The 25706-nt window shown below is 45.9% G+C and overlaps 1 pseudogene across 1 annotated transcript; it reads left to right on the forward strand.

Moving 5' to 3' along the window:
• Positions 1-403: 403 nt before the first annotated feature.
• Positions 404-23815, forward strand: LOC125547310 (cationic peroxidase SPC4-like; annotated as a pseudogene). Its single transcript, XR_015599394.1, has 4 exons — positions 404-693; positions 775-1431; positions 3430-3586; positions 23375-23815. The product of XR_015599394.1 is annotated as a cationic peroxidase SPC4-like (transcript).
• Positions 23816-25706: the final 1891 nt, after the last annotated feature.

Consider the following 25706-nt stretch of genomic DNA (forward strand, 5'->3'; position numbering starts at 1 on the left):
TAGGAGTACTTGGCTGGCGCATCGATCAGTAGCTATCACTGGTGCAAAGTGGCGGCAGTTGCAACTGATTAAAAGTACGCGTTTGCACGGTATGATTCCTTACTAAATCTGCTCGACATATGTAAGCATTCTCCTATTTTTGCTGCCCTTCGCCTTCATATGTAAACTTATTAGTGGCAAGGCGAAGGTGGAGACGTGGAGTGCGGACACTGAATTCTTGTGTCCAGCTGCTAAGTGCTAAATCTGGAACCTCCACCTCTTGTTCGTTTCTCACTCCCACCATCATCATGTGTTAGTGTGTCATGCACTCATGCACGCTCGTACCTACTCCTATAAAACCAAAGAGAAGCCGTCGCCTATAAAACCAAGGCTCTACGTAGCAGAGCAGAGCAGCCGAGTCACACACAGCAACACACTGACATACACAAAACAGTAGACGAGAGCAGATCCATGGCTCGTTCTCCTCTGCTCGCGGCAGCAGTAGCACTCGTGGTGGTGGCAGGGGCCTATGCGGCTTCAGAGCAGGACGAGCTGAAGTTGAGGCCGCCTCCGGTGGCGCCCTTCGACTTCTACAAGCGGAGCTGCCCCAAGGCGGAGTTCATCGTGCGCGACTTTGTCCAGGACGCCGTCCGCAAGGACGTCGGCCTCGCCGTGGGCCTCCTTCGCCTCCGCTTCCACGACTGCTTCGTCCAGGTATATACCTTGCCTTGCCTCCCATCAATCCATTAACCGGTTCATGCATCTCAGGCATGAACGCGCCGCGCATGCATGCAGGGCTGCGACACGTCGCTGCTCCTGGCGCCGGGGGAGCAGCAGGCGCCGCCCAACCTCAGTCTCCGCCCTTCCGCCTTCAAGGCCATCAACGACATCCGGGACCATCTGGAGCGCGAGTGCCACGGCGCCATCGTGTCCTGCTCCGACATCCTGGCGCTCGCCGCTCGCGACTCCGTGGTCGCCACCGGCGGGCCCGACTACCGCGTGCCCCTCGGCCGCCGCGACAGCCCCTGGTTCGCCACGCGGGACCAGGTGATCGAATTCCTCCCGCGGCCGTCCTCGAACGGGACAACCTTCCTTAACGTGCTCCACAAGCTTAGCCACAACCTCGATGCCACCGACCTCGTCGCGCTCTCCGGCCGCCACACCATCGGCGTCTGCACCTCCTTCGAGAAGCGGCTCTACCCGCGGCCGGACCCCACCATGAACCCTTCCCTCGTCGCCAGCCTGAAGCAGACGTGCCCGGCGGAGGGCACCGTCGCCCGCACCGCGCTGGACGTGGGCACGCCCAAAGTTCGACAACCAGTACTACGTCAACCTGGAGAAACGGGAGGGGCTCTTCGTGTCCGACAAGGACCTCTTCACCAACACCATCACCCGGCCCATCGTCGAGCGCTTGGCGCGCAGCCAGCGTGACTTCTTCAACCAGTTTAGCGTGTCCATAGTCAAGATGGCCCATATCAAGGTTCTCACCGGCGGCCAGGGCCATATCTGCCCTCTCAACAGTTGTGTGCGGTGCATTTTGTCATATTTTTTATTGTGGCGGGCGGAGCCAGGGGGGCGAGGGGGGCCACGCCCCTCCCCCCCCCCCCCCCCCCCCCCCCCCCCCTAATGGTGATCGATCTCCTCAAGCCCAGTAGCAATAAGTTCAGCCCAGTACTTAGCGAACGACACGCATCTCTCGCTCATGCGATTGCCGCGTAGGGCAGTTCGCAACACGGATCAGCGACCAATAAGCTGTATTTGAAGCAAAAATTCTGTGGGCTGAAGATGCAAGAAGGGTCGGATCTTGTGGAGCATGTGAATGCCTTTAATCAGTTGGTCATGGATCTAGCGTGTCTAGGTGTGAAGATTGATGATGAGGATAAGGCACTACTTCTTGTTGTTTCGTTGCCACCGTCCTATGAGCATTTGGTCATTACATTGACATATGGAAAGACAACCATCAATAATGAGAAAGTCACTGTAGCGTTGCTTGGACATGAGTTGATAAAGCAAAAGAATGCTGCAGAAAGGGAGAATACTCAAAGTTTGGGGTTGACAGTTAAAGGTTATCGGCTCAGAAAGGGACAAGAGGCGGAGAAGAAAAAGAAGAAAAAGGTGCAGTGCTACAGGTGCAAGGATTGAGGACATATGAAGAGGGAATGCAGAACTGAAGGGTGAGGCAAGTGCTAATGCGGCTACTCATGGTGATGGCTCGGACAGTGATAGTCATGTTCTCGTAGTATCAAACAAGCGGTCAACAAAAACTGAAGCGTGGATGTTGGATTCAGCTTGCTCTTTTCATGCGACGCCCAACAGGGAGTGATTCTCTTCGTACAAGTCTGGTGAATTTGGTTTAGCCTATGTGGGCGATGACACATGTTATTGTGTTGCTGGAGTAGGTGACATCAAAATGAAGATGTTTGACGGAGTTGAGCGGATGTTTCGGAGAGTCAGGCATGTGCCAGGGCTAAGGATGAATATAATTTCCCTTGGTGTTCTTCATGATGGTGGTATGTAATTCCGTTCTGATCGGGATAAGAAGACCATGAAAATCATGAAAGATGGGATGACCATGATGATAGGAGAGAGGATGGCTTCACATCTTTACAAGTTGCAGGTAGCACTATTGCAGGTGGATCCATGGAGAGTGGAGCTGCACAAGTAGCAGTGGAGTCTCACAGTGGCCGCGGGTCTGACCTGTCGGGTAGCTCTCAGTAAGCTACAAAGAAGACAACCCAAGTCCGGAGTACATGGAGGTTCGAGCATGGACGACTTCTAAGTGGTGGAGAATATTCGTCAAGGTGGAGTTTATTATATTTGTGTCGAATATTATGTACGCAAGGGGTTACGTGGACTTGAAGTTGTAATTGGTGTGGTTAGGTACGAATCGTGTAGGAGTCAGACACATTGTAATCTAGGCCTCTTATATACGGAGGGGCACCATACGTTATAACCCATGACGAGTTGATAGCAACAGATACGTGGGGGAGCCGATGGCTTGTGTCGACGCCCGGGCGGCCGGTGTTGCGGTATCTTAGGAAGGAGTGTCCATAGTCATGCCTCGGAATGTAGTCATATCGATGAACCTCGTTAATAAATATCGTGCCTCGATATGTCATCTATGATCTTGCATTAACGGTTTATTCTAACACACATCATCCGCGTCGGGCACTGCACCTTCTTCAAGGAGCGGCTCTACCAACGGCCGGACCCCACCATGAACCCTTCCCTCGTGGCCAGGCTGAAGCAGACGTGCCCGGCCGAGGGCACCGTCGCCCGCACCACGCTGGACGTGGGCACGCCCAAAGTGTTCGACAACAAGTACTTCCTCAACCTGTTGGACCGGAAGGGGCTCTTTGTGTCCGACCAGGACCTCTTCACCAACGCCATCACCCTGCCCATGGTTGAGCACTTCGCGCACAGATAGCGCGACTTATTCAACCAGTTCAGCGTGTCCATGGTCAAGATGGGCCAGATCAAGGTTCTCACCAGCGGCCAGGGCCAGATCTGCCGCAACTGCGCCGTCCGCAACCCCGGAACCGTCGATGGCCTCGAGCGATCGTCCATCGTGCAGACCGTCATCGACGCTACCGCCGAGAGCCTCGGGGTTCTAGAATCTGTCTAGTGTAGTAGTAGCTGTTAATCATGCATGCCGAAATAAGAACTGAGCAGGGCAAGCCATGATCGTACGGTGACAAGTTAATTCAATTGATCGAAGCTTATGTTTCTTTGTTTCTAAACCACTGGTAAGATTGATTATAATTCCAGAGGCGAAGTTGCGAGATCTCCATTTTATTTGAAAAAGTGGAAGCAGGTTGTAGTAGTAGAACTTGTTTCAACACAGGTACAGTGGTACTACAATTTATCACTAAGCGAGCTCACGGAGATGCGTTTTGATCACATTATAGGATAAGCCAAATCGTCAATGCATGGCACGGATGGCCACTAGTTGAGCTTGATACGAAATGAAGACAAGGCCCGTTTAAAAAAAATAGACTTGGGGGTGATACAAGGACGATATAATCACTTTTTTTTTACATCAGGATGATATAATCACATGCCGAGTAGGAAGACCAACAAATAGTTTTGTTTCTAACATATTCCATTACAACTTGTTGCCACAATCCATCCTGCGTTTCAAGTCACCACCAATTTACCAGGAGACTTAAGTTTTGTTTTCCACTCATTCTTTGTTTATCTCATTTCTTCACCAAAGCTATTCATCAGGAACAAAGACATGAACACAGAATTAAGGATAGTGGTTCTGGATCCCATGGACATGGGAATTGCCTATCCAAGTACCAGGTTTTTTTGGATAAATATAAACTTGTCCTCCAAAAAATTGTAACCAGATATCTTTAAACCAGTAGAACAAATAGGCACACCCAAGTATTTCAGAGGGAAAATCTTTTAACTTGGCAGTTAAGGATATCAGCGTATGTTTGCACAATATAAATTTATATTAAGGAGTTTTATACACTATAGATGAACTTAGGAGCTAACACAACACATGGATACACAGGAGGTCAGGAGCGACATGATTGGTGATCATGGGGGGCATTAGACGCGAGCATCGATGTGACAAACCAAAATAGGAGAATGCTTAGACACATCTGCCGAGGAGATTAGTAAGGAATCTTGTGATATAAGCACCTGCTCTTAATCAGTTGCAAGTTGCAACTGCCACCACTTTTCACCACCTCCTTTCCAAAAGAAAGGCACACGTGCATATGTATACATGGATATATAGACCGACATGATGATCATGGGAGTGAGTAGACGTGAGGGTCGATGTGAGAAACGAACAAGAGATCCTATCTATCTATACCTACTTCTTCCTTGCGTCGAGGTTTATTTGTAGTAGCTGAACACATAAATTCAGTGTAGAACCGCGCTCATAATAGCTAGGAGGGGAGACCCCAATGCTTATAAGTCGCGTAGATCCAACTGGAGAGCAAAACCGTGAGAGGCCTCAGGCTCTCTCTTTCAAAAAACTAGCATGTTAGGAGAGGACAACCGCACCATTATAAGTCATGTTCTGTCTTCTATCACAACAGATGGCAGACAGTACCTAACAAGGATCACGCGTGAGAATCAAGGCTCCGCATGCATGCATGAGAATCAAAGGGTCATCATCAGCTTGTTTCCACACTGGAACGATATGCCGACCGGCTTCTGGTGTGACGATCGATCCACAACGGCGACTAGTCCGGTGGCCTGACCCCTGAACGGGGACTAGCAGGTAGTAGCTGCACACAGTACGTGCTTCTTGCAGGCTTCGAAATGCCATGCAAACATCACTGATAGAAAAAGGGCCTATAGTCCCGGTTTGTAAGGGCCTTTAGTCCCGGTTCCTGAACCGGGACTAAAGTGTCGGTACTAATGCCCCGACCCTTTAATCCCGGTTCAATTCAGAACCGGAACTGATGGGCCTCCACGTGGGCAGTGCGCAGAGCCCAGTCAGGAGACCCTTTGGTCCCGGTTGGTGGCATCAACCGGGACCAATAGGCATCCACGCGTCAGCATTTCTGTGGCTGGGGTTTTTGTTTTTTTTTTTGAAAGGGGGGGGGGGGGTTTGGGGGTTTTGGGGGGTTAATTTAGGTGTTTCATATATTGTGTTAGCTAGCTATAATTAATAGAGAGAAGTGTCCTCTCTTACGTCCGTGCTTGGTCGACGCTACGTACTATACATACGTATAGAGAGGACTAGACATGCTAGTTAGCTAGTAAGCAAACGAAGGAAACAGAAGATCGTCATGAACATATATGCATACAGAGAGAAGTGATATCGACCACCTCTCCTTCTCCGAGAGATTGGTCGAACAACAAGTTCTCGTATATCTATCCGACACTACCGGCTACATATATACAATAATTATCTCTTACAAATATAATCATACAGACTCATGGTCCACATAGTATTCTCCGTCTTCAGCGATCACTTGGTCAAGAAAGAATGCCGCCAATTCCTCTTGAATTGCTCGCATGCGAGCTGGTGCTAGGAGTTCATCCCGCTTCCGAAACATCTAATTTGAAGAAGGGGGTCAATACATATATATATATGAATGAATGAAACTCAATACAAATGATGGTAATAAAATAAAATTGTGAATGTTGTTATTTACGTACTTCATATTGTTCGTCAGAGTACCCGCCCCGCTCACAGGTCGTGTGGCGGATGGACTCGCAGACGTAGTATCCACAGAAATCATTCCCTTGTTCCTGCCACAACCACTTTACAAGAAATAGAGGTCAATCAAACTGATAAGCAAGAATGCTAAATGGTATTGATGAAACTAGCGCTTGAATCACTAGGAGATGCGCGGAACATGGTACTATAGTACTTACTTTCGGGTGTCTAAATTCCAGCTCCTTCGGCAGTACCGGAACTTTTCTGGTGAATTTTCTCCAAACCCTGCCGAACAAAGAAAACAGTTACTTGATATCAGGAAATGAACAAAGTTGCTGATATGGTGCGTAATGATTTCAGTCATGTCTGCATACTCCTGGGAATCTTTTCGTTTAGAGTCCAAGGCGGTTACTACTCCCTGCTCAAGCCTAATCTCTAGGAGAATATAGTGGAAACTGCACATGCATGCATAACTCATCAATTACATTACTATAACCTGGACTAATATATAAGGGAAACCGAATATGCACAAGACAGTAACACTCACTTGAAGTTGTAAGGAAAGAGTATTATATCTTTGTTTTCATTTTTTTTGAATGATCGTAGCAAGTTGGCCTCGGTATCTCCGGGACGATGTTCAACCTCAGTTGCATCTATGAGATATGTGTTAACGAACCCAATATCACCTATTTGTCTTTTCTTCAATTCGGCGATCTTCATTCTGCATAATATAGTGAGGATAATTATAAATACATGCAATGAAAGAGATGAGCTATATAGAGAGACTTAATGACAGAAGTAGTAGTACTTACAGACAGTAGCAGGTGATCGTTGTTTTATCGAGGGCCAATTGATTGAAAAACTGATAGAACTCCTCAAATGGAATAGGAAACAGTTCGATTCCAACGAGGTCTTGCTCCGGTTTAACTCTCGCATACAAAGTACTCTTCCCCCCAGACTCTCTGCAGATTTTCAAATACCAATCATGTAATCTTCGCATCATCGTTGTTAAAGATTTTTCATCTTTGACGAGAGGCTTCCCGTACTCGTATCTGTGTATCTGCACCTCCATGGTATCATAATGTACATCGTCGGGCAGGTAATCGTCAACATTGCCATAACCGGGCACCATCCTCAGATCGACGATGTCGCTAGGCACCTTGAGGGGGGGCACGATTGCTTCGCTTGTTCGCCGAGCTGGGCAATTTGTTTCCCAGCTGCTCGTCGTTCTTTCAGCCTTTGATCACTGACTGTACTTCCCGACCGCTCCGCTTCGGCCCATGTCTTTGCAATAATGCGCTCATAGTTGCCTTTCGGCGGAGACTTGGGTGGTTTTGCCAGGGCAGCCAGAGTGCGCTTCACTTTCACCGGATCTACCTTCTCCTCCGGAGGTGGATGTCTCTTTGCTTTCAACCCTTGAAACCAGTCATCCACTTCGGTTCGCGCAATCTTCGCGTTCTCCTCCGGGGTCCTCTCGTATGGTAACTTCTCTGGAGTCTTCAGAGAAGGACCGAATCTGTATGTCCTCCCGCCTATGGTTGTACTGCTAGACGCCGACCGAGCAGACGGAACAGTTGTCTTCTTTACTTGCTTACGAGGCGGAGGAGAAGGACTACGACGCGTCGGAGCAGCTGGAGTGGCGGCAGGTCTCTTCCGCCCTTGCTGACGAGGCGGAGAACGAGGAGGTTGGCTGCTCGGGCGCGTCGGCGCAGGCGGAGAAGGAGGCGGAGTGCCGCCATGCGCCGGAGAAGGAGCCGACCGAGGGCCCTGATCGTCACTCGCCGGAGGAGGAGGCGGTGGAGGAGGCGGAGTGCCCTGACTCGCCGGAGGAGGAGGAGGAGGCGGAGGCGTCCAGTTCGGAAGGTTGATGAGCTCCTTCCGCCATAGGCATGGAGTCTTCAGAGAAGACCCCAGCCGAGTCTCCCCTTCACCGGTAGGGTGGTCAAGCTGGAGGTCCTCAAATCCCTCCGTTATTTCATCCACCATCACCCTAGCATATCCTTCTGGAATCGGCCGGCAGTGAAAAGTTGCGCCGGGTTCAGTAGGATAAACAGAGCCAACAGCCGCCTTGACCTTCAAATTCATCCATTGCGTCATAAGGTGGCAATTTTGAGACTCCGTGATAGCATCCACGGGATAGCTGGTAGGAGCCGTCAAGGCATGCTCCGGGTGAAGCAGCTCGGTGGAAGCCACGCTGCTTCTGCGCTGAGATGGCGGGGTAGCTTCGGGGGAGGCTTCGGCAGTACGTTTGCTGCGATTTTCTTCTCGTTCCTCTATCGCGTCTACCCTTGCTTGCAGCGCCTGCATTTGGGTCTGCTGCACTTTTTTCCTCCTCTCATGGGATTTGTAACCGCCTGCGTCCGGAAACCCAACCTTCCATGGAATGGAGCCTGGTGTGCCTCGTGTCCGTCCAGGGTGCTCAGGATTCCCGAGGGCCATTGTGAGCTCGTCGTTCTCTCTGTCTGGAAAGAACGTCCCTTCCTGCGCTGCTTCGATATACTGCTTAAGCTTCCTGACTGGTATGTCCATTTGATCGTTCGTCCAAATGCACTTCCCTGTTACAGGGTCCAAGGTTCCGCCAGCCCTGAAGAACCAAGTCCGGCAACGGTCTGGCCAGTTAATTGTCTCTGGTTCGATCCCTTTATCAACCAGATCATTCTCAGTCTTGGACCACTTAGGCCGGGCTACGAGGTAGCCACCTGACCCCGTGCGATGGTGAAGCTTCTTCTTCGCAGCATTTTGCTTGTTTGTCGCCGACATCTTATTACTCTTTTCCGATGTCTTGTGGGCCACAAATGCGGGCCAGTGATCTCTGAACTTCTCATATCTGCCCTTGAATTCTGGTTTCTCTTTATTTTCAACAAACTTATTCAGCTCTTTCTTCCACCTCCTGAATAGTTCTGCCATCCTCTTAAGAGCAAAAGACTTGATTAATTGCTCTTTAACTGGCTTCTCCGGATCATCCTCTGGCGGTAGGGTGAAATTTGACTTCTGCTCAGTCCAAAGATCATTTTTCTGCATATCATTGACATAAGACACCTCAGGGTCTTCTGTAGCCGGCTTAAACCATTGCTGGATGCTTATCGGGATCTTGTCCCTAACCAGAACCCCGCACTGAGCAACAAATGCGCTCTTTGTCCTGAGGCGTTCAATCGGTTGGCCGTCGGCCGCGATTGCTATGATCTCAAACTTTTCATCCGAGCTCAACTTTTTCTTCGGGCCTCGTCTCTTTACCGAAGTTGTGCTCGATCCGGAGGGCCAGAAAAAAGAACAAAGACTTAACTAATATATGTACATACCAAAACAATGAATGCATCAATTAGCTAGTCAGCACAGGCTTAACTAATATATATACCTGGCCGGACTCGGTTCGGTCACCGAAGCCGTCATCACGGTCTCCTTCTTGCACCGGCATTGGGTCACCGGAGCCGTCCTCATGTTCTTCTTCTTGCACCGGCATTAGGTCACCGTAGCCAGCTTGTTCACCCTCTCCTTCCAGACCATCGGTTTCGTTGAGAAACAACGAGATGGCATCACTTCCTTCTGCGATTATGTCCCTCAACAACGCTTCTTTTGCTTCGTCTAGGGCGGTGTCCATAGTTTCTACAAATATTTATAACATGGCAATTATTATTCAAACATGACAGATGGATATATTAGTGCCAAACGTAGAACTAGCTACCTAATCATAGTAAGCTATCGGGAGGGGGTATATATCGACAACGACGACACTACATCTATGTCCCTCGACGACCCTCGTTCCCGATAAAAAAAAGAGGAAGAAGAAGAAAAAAAAGAGGAGAAGAAAGAATAGAGGAGAAGAACTCCTCTATTCTTTCTTCTCCTCTTTTTTTTCTTCCTCTTCTTTTTTTATCCTCTTCTTCCTCTCATGTTCGAGAGGATCGCCGAGGGGTCGGGAGGTTGCCTAGTGTCAAAGGATTCAACAAAACCATGTCTTCATCATTAGGCGAAAGTAACATGTGCATGATGGTACGAAGCTCTTTAAAGTTGTTCTGGAACGGAGTCCCAGATAGGATAATTCGCTTTTTGGTACAAAGTTCAGCAAGAGCCTTCAGAATATCGCTATTTGGAAGGCCTTTGCTGAATTCGTACCAAAAGGCGGATTATTCTATCCAGGACTCCATTCTAGAACAACTTTGCAGAACTTCGTACCAACATGCCCTGGTTACTTCCGGCTAATGATGAAGGCATGGATTTCTTCAATACTTTGACACTAGGAAACCTCTCTCGACCCCTCGGCGATCCTCGACCCCTCGAACCCCCGATAAAAATTAAGAAGAAGAAGAAGAAGAAGAAGAAGAAGAAGAAGAAGAAGAAGAAGAAGAAGAAGAAGAAGAAGAAGAAGAAGAAGAAGAAGAAGAAGAAGAAGAAGAAGAAGAAGAAGAAGAAGAAGAAAAAAGAGGAGAAGAAGAAAGGAATAGCTAGAGGAGAAGAAGAACTGACAAAGTCTTCTCCTCTATTCCTTCTTCTTCTCCTCTTTTTTTTTCTTCTTCTTCCTCTTTTTTTCCTTTTCTTTTTTTTCTCCTCTTCTTCCTCTTCTCTTCTTCTCCTTCTTCGGGTAAGCCCTAGTTTCCCGACCCTCGACCGCTCGACGACACTCTCGACATGCCCTCGTTCCCGATAAAAAAAAGAAGAGGAAGAATAAGAATAAAAAGAGGAGAAGAAAGAATAGAGGAGAAGAAGTTCTTCTCATCTATTCTTTCTTCTCCTCTTTTTATTCTTCTTCTTCCTCTTCTTTTTTTCCTCTTCTTCCTCTCCTCTTCTTCTCCCTCTTCCCCGCCTCTCTCATGAATGTTCGCTGCCCCCCCCTCGACCCCTCGACGACCCTCGTTCCCGATAAAAAAATAAGAGGAAGAAGAAGAAGAAAAAAGAAGAGAAGAAAGAATAGAGGAGAAGAACTTCTTCTCCTCTATTCTTTCTTCTCCTCTTTTTATTCTTCTTCCTCTTCTTCTCCCTCTTCTTCCTCTTCTTCTCCCTCTTCTCCCTCTTCTTCTTTTCCTCTTCTTTTTCTTTTTTTTCTTCTTCTTATTTATTTCTCCTCTTCTTCCTCTCCTCTTCTTCTCCTTTCTTCCTCTTCTTATTTTCCTTTTTCCTCTCATTCTTTTTCTTCTTCTATTAACAGAAAAAAAATCCTAACTTTTCTAAAAATCTATCTTTTGCATACATGAACATATATATACACAGAGAACATACATACATATATACATTTTTATGAAAATGCAAAAAACAAAAAATCTAAAAAAAAGGGCATATACACGCTCCTTCTTTTCCTTCTTCTTCCTTCTTTTCCTTCTTCCTCCTTCCTCTTTTCTTCTCCAACACAACACTTTTTTTCTTAAATGTTACATATGAACATATAAAGAGTATTATACATCATATACAAAGCATTATATATACATTGAACATACATACATACATCTTAACAGAAAAAATGAAAAATAGGCCGCGATGGTCAGCGACGGCGACGATGGTTGGCGGTGGCGCTTACGGATGGCATGCGGGGACGGCAATGATAAGGAAAGGGGAGGAGGCAGGGGCTCACAGCGCGGGGAGGGGTCGAGGTCGCCGGCCGGAATCGGTGTGGCGGCGGAAGATAGCGACGACGGGCGCGGGGAGGGGTCGGGGCCAGCCTGAGGCAAAGGCGGTGGCGCGTGGGGCAGGGACAGCGTCGGGGCGACGCGGGGCAGCGGTGGCGTCGGCGAGGTCGGGGCAGCGGTGGAGCGGGGCGGCGCGGTGAGGCGGACGGCGACGGCGCGGGGTGGCGCACGGCGACGGGGGCGGCGACGACGGCGGTGAGGCGGACGGCGACGACGCGGGGTGGCGCGCGGCGACGGGGACGGCGCCGACGACGGCGGCGACGGGCACGGGCGACGGGGCAGAGGGCGGCGGGGCAGCGGGAGAATGAGGAACTTAATGAAAATTTCACAAGTGTTTTCTTATATACTGAGAGCATTGGTCCTGGTTCGTGGCACGACCCGGGACTAATGCCCCCCTTTAGTCCCGGTTGGTGCCACCAACCGGGACCAAAGGCCGCCGCTTCCCGCCCTTTGGGCTGCTGAAAAGAGGCCTTTGGTCCCGGTTGGTGGCACCAACCGGGACTAAAGGGGGGCATTAGTCCCGGGTCGTAGCACCAACCGGGACCAATGCCCCCTTTAGTCCCGGTTGGTGCCACCAACTGGGACCAAAGGCCTGTGCTGCCCCGAACCCAAATATTTAGTCCCACCTCGCTAGTTGAGAGGGAGGTGCACCTGTTTATAAGGTGCGGTGCGCCCTCCCTCCCGAGCTCCTCTCTAAAGCAGGCTTTCGGGCCTAACACTGCAATCTGCGCCTGTGGGCCTACTGGGCTGAAGGAAATATGCCCTAGAGGCAATAATAAAGTTATTATTTATTTCCTTATAATCATGATAAATGTTTATTATTCATGCTAGAATTGTATTAACCGGAAACATGATACATGTGTGAATACATAGACAAACAAAGTGTCTCTAGTATGCCTCTACATGACTAGCTCGTTAATCAAAGATGTTTATGTTTCCTAACCGTGAACAATGAGTTGTTATTTGATTAACGGGATCACATCATTAGTTGAATGATCTGATTGACATGACCCATTCCATTAGCTTAGCACCCGATCGTTTAGTATGTTGCTATTGCTTTCTTCATGACTTATACATGTTCCTATAACTATGAGATTATGCAACTCCCGTTTGCCGGAGGAACACTTTGGGTGCTACCAAACGTCACAACGTAACTGGGTGATTATAAAGGAGCATTACAGGTGTCTCCAAAGGTAGATGTTGGGTTGGCGTATTTTGAGATTAGGATCTGTCACTCCGGTTGTCGGAGAGGTATCTCTGGGCCCTCTCGGTAATACACATCACATAAGCCTTGCAAGCATTACAACTAATATGTTATTTGTGAGATGATGTATTACGGAACGAGTAAAGAGACTTTCCGGTAACGAGATTGAACTAGGTATTGGATAGCGACGATCGAATCTCGGGAAAGTAACATACCGATGACAAAGGGAACAACGTATGTTGTTATGCGGTCTGACCGATAAAGATCTTCGTAGAATATGTAGGAGCCAATATGGGCATCCAGGTCCCGCTATTGGTTATTGACCGGAGACGTGTCTCGGTCATGTCTACATTGTTCTCGAACTTGTAGGGTCCGCACGCTTAAGGTTACGATGACAGTTATATTATGAGTTTATGCATTTTGATGTACCGAAGGTTGTTCGGAGTCCCGGATGAGATCATGGACATGACGAGGAGTCTCAAAATGGTCGAGACGTAAAGATTGATATATTGGAAGCCTATATTTGGATATCGGAAGTGTTCCGGGTGAAATCGGGATTTTACCGGAATACCGGGAGGGTTACCGGAACCCCCCGGGAGCTATATGGGCCATAGTGGGCCTTAGTGGAAAAGAGAAGGGGCTGCCCTAGATGGGCTGCGCGCCCCCCCTTCCCCTAGTCCTATTAGGACTAGGAGAGGTGGCCGGCCCCCTCCTCCTCTTTTCCCCTCCGAGGAATCCTAGTTGGACTAGGATTGGAGGGGGAATCCTACTCCCAGAGGGAGTAGGACTCTCCTGCGCCTCCCTCTATGGCCGGCCAGCCTCCCCCCCTCTACTCCTTTATATACGGAGGCAGGGGACACCTCTAGACACACAAGTTGATCCACGTGATCTATTCCTTAGCCGTGTGCGGTGCCCCCTGCCACCATATTCCTCGATAATACTGTAGCGGAGTTTAGGCGAAGCCCTGCTGCTGTAGATCATCAAGATCGTCACCACGCCGTCGTGCTGACGGAACTCTTCCCCGACACTTTGCTGGATCGGAGTCCGGGGATCGTCATCGAGCTGAACGTGTGCTCGAACTCGGAGGTGCCGTAGTTTCGGTGCTTGATCGGTTGGATCGTGAAGACGTACGACTACTTCCTCTATGTTGTGTCATCGCTTCCGCAGTCGGTCTGCGTTGGTACGTAGACAACACTCTCCCCTCTCGTTGCTATGCATCACATGATCTTGAGTGTGCGTAGGAAATTTTTTGAAATTACTACGAAACCCAACATGGGCCTCCCGCGGGCCTGAATCCTGGCCCATGGAAGGGTTTCTAGTCGTATTCAGGCCGTGGGGGCCCAGTAGGTGGCACTTTTTTTTTGTTTCTACTTAGAACTAAATACTTATAGTTTTGTAGTGATTTCTTTTTTATTTTAGGTCACAAAAATTATAAACTTTCTGTTAGTGCCATTAGTTTTAAAATTTGAATAGTTTAAATTTGATTTTTTTTTAAAATTTGTGTGAATCACTAGTTTATGAATAACTTTACTATAAAAATTGATTTTTGAGTCAATCTTTTTCCTGCTATTTAATATTACTGTGTTTTATCATTATACTCAATTTGGTAATTTTAGTTAGTCATAACAAATATTATAGGGGTGAGCCCTATTTTTCCAGTTTTTTTGTTTTGTTTTCTGCATTATTTATTTTCTTTTGTTTTTTGCTTTATTTTTTAATTCTTTTTGCTTTTAGTTTTAGAAAAATTATAAACTTTCTGTTAGTGCCATTAGTTTTCAAATTTGAAAACACTTTTTTAGTTTTTTGTTTTCTTTGTTGCTTTATTTATTTTATTTTGTTTCTACTTACAACAAAATACTTATTGTTGCTATTTTTATTTTTTTCCAGTTTTTTTGTTCTGTTTTCTGTATTATTTATTTTGTTTTGTTTTTTGCTTTATTTTTTAATTCTTTTTGCTTTTAGGTCACCAAAATTATAAACTTTCTGTTAGTGCCATTAGTTTTCAAATTTGAATAGTTAAAATTTGAATTCTTTGAAAATTGTTTGAATCACAAGTTTGTGATTAACTTACTAAAAAATGAGAATAGATGCGCTTATAGAGAAAATTCAACCTAAATTCCTAGTAAATTTCTATGAATTTCAGAGAAATTCACTATGAATTTAGGTTAAACTTTTCTCTATTAGGGCATCTATTTTCACTTTGAGAGGAGCTCAACAAGGCACAGAGGGAAGGGCTTATAAACCGGTGTGAGCCCCCTTCGGTTGGCGAGGTGGGACTAAACTCGGCCCGCAACGAGGACCAACCCTTTAGTCCCGGTTTGTGGCACAAACCGGGACTAATGGTCATGGGCCAGGGGCGAGGAGCAAAATTATAAACTTTCTGTTAGTGCCATTAGTTTTAGAAAGTTGAAAGTTGGCATGGGCCAGGGACTAACGGTCATGGTATTACGAGGGCCGAACCATAAGACATGAAAGCATTTCAAATGAACTCTGAAAAAGTTGAAAGTTGGGATGGTATCATAATTTCACCCACATAGCATGTTCGTGTGTTACAAAGTTGTGGGAGAAAGTCTTCACTTTTTCTTCGCTTGTGTCATTTGCTTATTACGCCGTAACCATGGATAATCTTCATTGTTTATCAGGATGCTTGGGTCAGCCTTGACATTGAAGGGAGGAATTTCATGAAACTTTTCATAATCTTCAGACATGTCTGTCTTGCCGTCCACTCCCAGGATGTCCCTTTTTCCTGAAAGAACTATGTGGCGCTTTGGCTCATCATATGATGTATTCGCTTCCTTATCTTTTCTTTTTCTCGGTTTGGTAGACATGTCCTTCACATAGATAACCTGTGCCACATCATTGGCTAGGACGAACGGTTCGTCAGTGTACCCAAGATTTTTCAGATCCACTGTTGTCATTCCGTACTGTGGGTCTACCTGTACCCCGCCGCCTAACAGATTGACCCATTTGCACTTAAACAAAGGGACCTTAAAATCAGTTCCGTAGTCAAGTTCCCATATGTCCACTATGTAACCATAATATATATCCTTTCCGCTCTCGGTTGCTGCATCAAAGCGGAAACCGTTGTTTTGGTTGGTGCTCTTTTGATCTTGGCGATCGTATAAAATGTATTCCCATTTATCTCGTATCCTTTGTAAGTCAATACAGTCAAAGATGGTCCCCTGGACAACAAGTACAACTCATCACAAACAGTGTTGTCACCTCTGAGACGTGTTTCCAACCAACTGCTGAAAGTCCTGATGTGTTCACATGTAATCCAGTCGTCGCACTGCTCCGGGTGTTTGGAGCGCAGACTGTTCTTGTGTTCATCGACATACGGGGTCACCAAGGTAGAGTTCTGTAGAACTGTGTAGTGTGCTTGAGACCAAGAATATCCGTCCCTGCATATTATTGAGTCTCTTCCAAGAGTGCCTTTTCCAGGCAGTCTCCCCTCATACCGCGATTTAGGGAGACCTATCTTGTTAAGGCCAGGAATGAAGTCAACACAAAACCCGATAACATCCTCTGTTTGATGGCCCATGGAGATGCTTCCTTCTGGCCTAGCGCGGTTACGGACATATTTCTTTAGGACTCCCATGAACCTCTCAAAGGGGAACATATTGTGTAGAAATACGGGCCCCAGGATGACAATCTCATCGACTAGATGAACTAGGACGTGTGTCATGATATTGAAGAAGGATGGTGGGAACACCAGCTCGAAACTGACAAGACATTGCGCCACATCACTCCTTAGCCTTGGTACGATTTCTGGATCGATCACCTTCTGAGAGATTGCATTGAGGAATGCACATAGCTTCACAATGGCTAATCGGACGTTTTCCGGTAGAAGCCCCCTCAATGCAACCGGAAGCAGTTGCGTCATAATCACGTGGCAGTCATGAGACTTTAGGTTCTGAAACTTTTTCTCTAGCATATTTATTATTCCCTTTATATTCGATGAGAAGCCAGTCGTGACCTTCATACTGAGCAGGCATTCAAAGAAGATTTCTTTCTCTTCTTTCGTAAGAGCGTAGCTGGCAGGACCTTTATACTGCTTCGGAGGCATGCTGTCTTTTTCGTGCAAACGTTGCAGGTCCTCCCATGCCTCAGGTGTATCTTTTGTCTTCCCATACACGCCCAAGAAGCCTAGCAGGTTCACGCAAAGGTTCTTCGTCACGTGCATCACGTCGATTGAGGAGCGGACCTCTAGGTCTTTCCAGTAGGGTAGGTCCCAAAATATAGATTTCTTCTTCCACATGGGTGCGTGTCCCTCAGCGTCATTCGGAACAGCTAGTCCACCGGGACCCTTTCCAAAGATTACGTAGTGTAAATCATTGACCATAGCAAGCACGTGATCACCGGTGCGCATGGCGGGCTTCTTTCGGTGATCTGACTCGCCTTTGAAATGCTTGCCTTTCTTTCGACATTGATGGTTGGTCGGAAGAAATTGACGATGGCCCAGGTACACATTCTTCCTGCATTTGTCCAGGTATATACTTTCAGTGTCATCTAAACAGTTCGTGCATGTGTGGTATCCTTTGTTTGTCTGTCCTGAAAGGTTACTGAGAGCGGGCCAATCGTTGATGGTCACGAACAGCAACGCCTTAAGGTTAAATTCCTCCTGTCTGTGCTCATCCCACGTACGTATACCGTTTCCATTCCACAGCTGTAAAAGTTCAATAACTAATGGCCTTAGGTACACATCAATGTCGTTGCCGGGTTGCTTAGGGCCTTGGATGAGAACTGGCATCAGAATGAACTTCCGCTTCATGCACATCCAAGGAGGAAGGTTATACATACATAGAGTCACGGGCCAGGTGCTGTGATTGCTGCTCTGCTCCCCGAAAGGATTAATGCCATCCGCGCTTAAAGCAAACCATACATTCCTTGGGTCCTTTGCAAACTCATCCCAGTACTTTCTCTCGATTTTTCTCCACTGCGACCCGTCAGCGGGTGCTCTCAACTTCCCATGTTTCTTTCGGTTCTCACTGTGCCATCGCATCAACTTGGCATCCTCTTCGTTTCTGAACAGACGTTTCAACCGTGGTATTATAGGAGCATACCACATCACCTTCGCAGGAACCCTCTTCCTGGGGGGCTCGCCGTCAACATCACCAGGGTCATCTCGTCTGATCTTATACCGAAATGCACCGCATACCGGGCATGCGTTCAGATCCTTGTATGCACTGCGGTAGAGGATGCAGTCATTAGGGCATGCATGTATCTTCTCCACCTCCAATCCTAGAGGGCATACGACCTTCTTTGCTGGGTATGTACTGCCGGGCAATTCGTTATCCTTTGGAAGCTTCTTCTTCAATATTTTCAGTAGCTTCTCAAATCCTTTGTCAGCCACAGCATTCTCTGCCTTCCACTGCAGCAATTCCAGTATGGTACCGAGCTTTGTGTTGCCATCTTCGCAATTGGGGTATAACCCTTTTTTTGTGATCCTCTAACATGCGATCGAACTTCAGCTTCTCCTTTTGACTAATGCATTGCGTCCTTGCATCGACAATGACCCGGCGGAGATCATCATCATCGGGCACATCGTCTGGTTCCTCTTGATCTTCAGCAGCTTCACCCGTTGCAGCATCATTGGGCACATCGTCTGGTTCCTCTTGATCTTCACCAGCTCCCCCCGTTGCAGCATCACCGTATTCAGGGGGCACATAGTTGTCATCGTACTCTTCTTCTTCGCCGTCTTCCATCATAACCCTATTTCTCCGTGCCTCGTCCAAACATTATAGTGTGGCATGAAACCCTTGTAAAGCAGGTGGGAGTGAAGGATTTTCCGGTTAGAGTAAGACCTCGTATTCCCACATTCAGTGCATGGACAACACATAAAACCATTCTGCTTGTTTACCTCAACCGCATTGAGAAACTCATGCACGCCCTTAATGTACTCGTGGGTGTGTCTGTCACCGTACATCCATTGCCGGTTCATCTGCGTGCATTATATATAATTAAGTGTCCAAATTAATAGAAGTTCATCATCACATTAAAACCAAAGTGCATACATAGTTCTCATCTAACAACATATAGCTCTCCAGAGCATCTAATTAATTAAACCATACATTGAAACTATGTAAAACATTTCAATGCGAAAACAAATGCGATCATAATCGCAACCAAGGTAACAATTGATCCAACGGCATAATGATACCAAGTCTCGGTATGAATGGCATATTTTCTAATCTTTCTAATCTTCAAGCGCATTGCATCCATCTTGATCTTGTGATCATCGATGACATCCGCAACATGCAACTCCAATATCATCTTCTCCTCCTCAATTTTTTTATTTTTTCCTTCAACAAATTGTTTTCTTCTTCAACTAAATTTAACCTCTCGACAATAGGGTCGTTTGGCATTTCCGATTCACATACATCCTAGATAAATAAAATCTATGTCACGTTGGTCGGCATAATTTTCATAAACAATAAATGAACCAATAGTTATAAAGATAATATACATACCACATCCGAATCATAGACAGGACGAGGGCCGACGGGGGCGGATACCAAAACCATCGCACTAGATAAGATGCAATAATAAATGTAAGAAAATGATACAAGTATCTATCTAAACATACAAGTAAGAATATTTTTCCTTTCAGAAAGAAGATAAGAACAAGAGGCTCACCACGGTGGTCGGTGATGAGATCGGCGCGGGTGATCGACGGCGGTGAAGACGGGGACGGGGCGTGACGGACTGCTAAATCTAGACAAATCTCGAGGAAAATGGAGCTTGGAGGTCGAGTTTCGAGAGGAGAAAGCTTAAGTAGTGTGGCTCGGGCATTCCATCGAACACCTCATGTGCATAGGAGGTGAGCTAGAGCACCACAAAGCCCTCTCCCCCTCGGCCAGAAAAAACAGAGCACTGTGCTCTGCTCTTGCGCGAGGGGATATATATAGGCACCTCATTGGTCCCGGTTGGTGACATGAGCCGGGACTAAAGGGGAGCCTTTGGTCCCGGTTCAAGCCACCAACCGGGACCAATGGTGGTGGGGCAGGAGCGAGGCCCATTGGTCCCGGTTCATCCCACAAACCGGGACCAAAAGGTCCAGATGAACCGGGACCAATGGCACACGTGGCCCTGCCGGCCCCCTGGGCTCACGAACCGGGACCAATGTGGGCATTGGTCCCGGTTCTAGACTGAACCGGGACTAATGGGCTGACCCGGCCTGGACCATAGCCCTGTTTTCTACCAGTGCATGCATGCATGCCACAAGGCTGGTTCAGCGTGCATGCATCCAGCTCGTGCTGTATCAGCCAATAAATTCCCAAAAATGATGGAAAAAGAATTTGATATGCTATTTGTACTTTATTTGGTAGTACTATTATCTTCCAAACATTGCAATAATTCCAGTGACATTATAAAAATTCATATTTTCCAAATTCAAGAAGTTTGATTATCTTTAGTGACTCATTATTTGTTTCAAAACGGTTACAAATGCAGGTTATAGATCATTTACCACACCCAGTTCGACAATTTCATTCATATTTCAAGCAATTTCACAAGCACTCCACATCCATTTCACACTATTTTCGTTTTTTATTTTTTGAATTCTTTCATTTGAGTTATTTCAATTTTGTATACATATTTCACTAATTTGAGTCATATTACCACACACAGTTGAATTTTTTGAAAAAGTTACACACATTTCCACTATTTACAATTCAGAAATTATTACACACATTTCCACTATTTCTTTTGTATGCCAATCAATTTCAAAATCATTACACCGGCATTTGACACATACATTGTTTTTAGAAGCATTTCAATAATTTTAGTCCTCATGACTTGCATTTCAATTTCTGAAACAATTCATTAATTTTATTGTGAAATTTTTGAAGTTTTTCATAAAAAATACTTTTGTAAGAAAATAGAAATTTATGGACATAATGTATTTTTTTTGTATTCCTGCAAATGTCTCGTGTATGCATTGCTATATTAATTGTATTGAACTATTCCTTGAAGGATTAAACAACTGACTCGCAAAGATATATGTCAATTGAGCAAGTAGAGTGTTGCCATTGCAATTTATCTATATTTCCTTGAAGTTATAGGATGTTCAACCACGCGAAGTGGGTATTGGACCATGGACAGCTAGCATGTCCAAATAATTGTTTGTTCAGCCTTCAGTTGTTATGTTGGAACGTTGTCATGGGAATCAAAATGGACAGCTAGGTAATGCTGGAATGTTGCCACTGTGAGTGACATATACAGCTCGCCTACATGTGTTTTGTGCATGGCCTGGCCCATCTACATCGGCTGGTATTTTTATTCTTTTTTATAGTTTTCTTTCCTTTTAGTTTATATATTCATAATTTTAAAGATTTCTATTTTTTATTTTTTATTTTAGATTATGTTTTTGAGTTATTTTAGATCTTCTTTTCCTTTTTTTGCCTGGTTTCCTTTTTGTAAATTTATGAATCAAATTTTCTAAGATGTATAAACATTTTAATTCCCCTATTTTCTAGTTTACTTCTTATTTTTTATAATTATTTTTTCATTTTGTTGGGTAATACTAGAATTTATTTGTGTATGTTATTAGATATTTTTTGAAACCATTTAACTTTTCTCAAACACATCAACATCTTTTAAAGATTGATAAACCTTTCATCTTCGTATAGAAGATTCTTAAGAACTTCACATGTATTTTTTGGAATACATGAATGTTTATTTCATTGTACATGAATATGTTCGAAAATATGTAAACACTTTTGATATACACAAACATATATTTTTGATACATGTGAAAAAAATCTATATACATGAACATTTTCTTTTGATCTACTTGAACAATTTTTCTCACAACACATGAACACTTCTATTCATTCAAAAATATTTGGCTTATTGTCGGACTGGTTATATAAAATCACTAAACTGAATACATTTTTGAGTTTTCTCAATAGCAAATCTTACCTATTAATCTTATGTAAAAATCCGGTGATGTGTACCTCTTGGTTGAATGCACAACTTCGAGATTGGAACGCATATTGCGGTGTTCGCGTGCTGGCCAACGGGAGCGAGGAGTTGCTTACAGCGAGCATTTAGGCAGTACATAGGGGACCCAGGTTTTCAGAGCAATATTTATCCATAACATTTAAAACTACCTCTGCTTTTGACATACATATAACATAACATATGTGAATAATTTCGTCCTAGGGTAAATTTGTCTGTTGAAACTAAATGGCTTGAAATCCTGGTGTATAGAGATCAGGAAGCACAGAGCTAAGATGCTCTCTTTGAATATGTGCTTTGTGTGTATATTCCTTTGCTATGAAATTATATTTGAGTCCCTGGTTCCCATTATCTATATTCAGCCTTAACATGGAAAATTACAATTTTTGTGAAATCAAATGTGAACAATTGAATTTTACTTCAGGTTGATTGTGACATAGCATATGTGTTGTTGAAAGTTACTTCAAGTTGACTGTGACATAGCATATGTATTTTCTTATGCTTCTTAAAGAATAATTTTATAATTTGTTGTCTTGTTTGGTGCGAGCGATTGTGGATTGTAGCATCTATCTATCTTTTTTGAAATAAAGAGAATATATCACTATCAATAAGATACCAATTACAGTCGACCTCTCCACTAATACGATATCAAGAGCTAGTCAAGATATCGAGAATGCACAATAGCCAAACTAGAAAAAGTGAAACTTCCTCAAAAAAATAAAAATAGAAATAAAAGCATGACGTGGCCGAAAGTGAACAACAACACGCAGTGACAGAAAGGACACCAAGGACCGCCCTTGGAAACATATGAACTGCCATTGATATTCTAAGATTAATTATGTAGTTTAGTGGCCAGTGATAAATGCGCTGCATATATCCCATCGTGGTTATCTGCTGTTTCTTGACCACATACGAGAGCTGTGTGTAATGCATGTTATTTTCTTTCACTGAAAATTGAAGTAGTAGGCTTGTGTTGCCAAATCTAGTACTTTTGGCTTACTATAAGCTAACCAGCTGTCTAATATTTTAGGTACACTCTTAAAGAACGCATGCTTATATATGCTTAGTCTCACCTATCCGAGCTATCAACCGAATACCGTGTAAACAAGTCAACTAGTACTCTGCTTGTTAAGATTAATATTTATGACAGTAAGTTTGTTACGAGTTTCTCTTAATTACTTGTCAGCTGAACTGTTAAGAAGAACCATGTGGCGAGAAAGAGAGTTACAGCAGCACATTTTCATTTGGTACTAGAGATATAGAGATATAGATGCTTTGTTGAAAGGAGGGGAAACAAGAATAACTTTACAAGGTGCTCCAGAAAAATGCTCCCAGTTGTCGAATTATCGCATACCCTTCCCAAAAGAAAGAACACTATGGGAGAACACGAATCTTGGCAATTTTGCATATCAGGCTGCAATGTACTCCCTCTGTCTCAAAATGTAAGATATTTTTTCGACCCTATATAACATCTGTCTGAAGCTGGGTGCAACACTACGAGATTCTGCTAAGAAGGATACTCTCCTCGGGATTCATTCTCATGAGGCGATTTTCCCCCTCCCCCCTCCCCCACCTACCTCTCTCCCTCTCCCACCTACCTCCATCCCCACCGCCATTACCGCGCCTCCCCCCACTTTCCCTTTCGCCTCTGGACTGGATGACCGCGCCTCGCCGTCGGGGTGCTCCGATCCGACGCGTCCTGCTGGCGATGCGGGTGGCGGCACCGCTGCGGCTTTCGCCGCCTCCAGTGATGCGAATTCACCGGAGGCTTACCAGGAGATGGAGCGTGTGGTGCGGGAGAGATTCCCCGACCGCTCGATGTGGGTGGAGATCTTCGAGAGCATCCTGCAGTACGCCAGGTGCGACGAATACGCGAGGTTCACCAGCGACGATGGTGCATCGGATGTGGAGTTTCTCTTCTGAGCGATCCAGGAAGCGAACTCGCCAGATCCGACGCAGGCGGCGCGATGGAGGGAATTCAGATCCAATCATCCTCGCATCGACATCGCAAGGCCACGCATGGAGGCGATATCCAGGATCCCCTCCGGGATGCTTCCACCCGGGGCCATGCCTCCTCACCGACAGTAGCGCCCGTCGATGCTACTGGTCGTGGGGTGCACGGTGGAGGTAGGCGTCCTGGAGGCCTACACCGACCGTGTGTGGGCGGCCGGCGCGACATCGAGCCCCCACCTTGGCCTGGCGACCAAGGTATGATTCCAGGCATCCTTTCTGTTCATTCTATGAGATTGTTGTGTGCATTTTGTGCGCGGCACAGATGTGTTTCGACAGGAAAACTTGATTCGGTTGAAGTCCATAGTTCTAGTGTCCCATGTGTGGGGATCTCCCCTTCTGTTGTCAGTTTAGTAGGAAAAAATCAAGAGGTAGCGGAATTGAGGGTTCTCCCTCAGGGTAATTTGTCAACAGCAATTCAGGTGGTGGTCGAGGGTAATGTTCGCTCATGTGAGGTCGATGGCGGTAGAATTGCCTAATCTAGTTTAAATTCGAAAAGAGGGGAAAAGTTGGGAGCATGTGCTTCTGGAAAAGGTGGTCAAAAGCAGAGAGGCCCCACTCCTGCGCTGAAGATTTGCAAACCCTCCATCCGTGGATGTGTGGTTGTGAGGAAAACGAATTCTGAGAGTGCGCCTTCCCAGCCTAGCAATGACCTATAATATATTGAGGAGCATTATGGCCAGTTGTGGTCGATCCCCTCTCCTCCCCGCCGCCGCAGTAACCCTAACCCTTTCCTCCCTAACCCTTTCCCCGCTACCTTCTGGGTGAGGAAAGATCTGCTTGCGGCTGGGAAGTTCACTAAGGCTGATTGTCACCCTGCTACTGTGAGATCTTTTGATCCTCCTCCTAAATTGATTTGCCTGCCGTGTGCATTGTTGAGGAAATCATTAACTGGTAGTTGCTCGGTTGGCTAGCGAGTAGGGGATTAATCGGCTAATCGGCAAGTTAATCGGCCATTTAATCAATTAATCGGACGATTTTTCGGTTTATCGGCTACTCGGTGACCCTATGAGTAGGGATTAATCGGCAAGTTAACTGGTTAATCGGATGAATTCTTGAACAGGGGCCGTGTGAGGGTATTGGCCCTAGTTCTAGAACTTTTGCTGAGGTTGTTAAGGGAGGAGTAGAGATGGCTGATAAACGTCCTTCTGGATCTAGCTAGCTCAGGGGCTGCCTCTCAACGCGGGAGGAGGGGGGGTGGTCAGCGAGCTCCGGCCCCTCAGCGCTGGCAAGGTGCAGCCAATTCTGGTAAAGACCATGTCCCTGTGCAGAAAACTAAATCTACTTCGTCTACTGCCTCCTCTTCTCAAATCCCTACTCCAGTTGTGGTTGCTGAGGTAGAACAGGTGCTTGACCCTAGGTATAAGGATATGATTTGCTTCAATTATGGGGGCCCTGTTCACTATGTGGGGAATTGTGTGAAGACTAAGGCCTGCTTCATTTGCCAGCAAAATCACAATGTTAATAATTGTGCTGCTTGGGCTAAAATTCAACCTTTAGCCACCTTCTTTGGAAGTGGAGCTAGTGGTCTTGGTTTTTACCATGTGGAGGTACCTGCTGCTGCTGAAACCAAATGGTTGAATTACCAGAACTGTGCAGTTGTGAACATCATCAAAGGAAAAGTGCAGAAAACTGAGCTTTGTGGCCTGTTGTCTGATGTTTTCTGTAAGAATATGCAATGGCCATGGAAGGTGAGAGAGTTATCAAGCAAAACCTTTTTAGTTAGGTTCCCTCCATGGAAAAGTGCTGAGGATTTGATTGAATTTCCAGCTTTTGATCTCCCTAAAGATGGTGTGAATGTAAA

The sequence above is a fragment of the Triticum urartu genome, chromosome 3A (assembly GCF_056163025.1).
Source record: "Triticum urartu cultivar PI428250 chromosome 3A, HENAU_Tu73, whole genome shotgun sequence".
NCBI classification, from domain to species: Eukaryota; Viridiplantae; Streptophyta; class Magnoliopsida; order Poales; family Poaceae; genus Triticum; species Triticum urartu.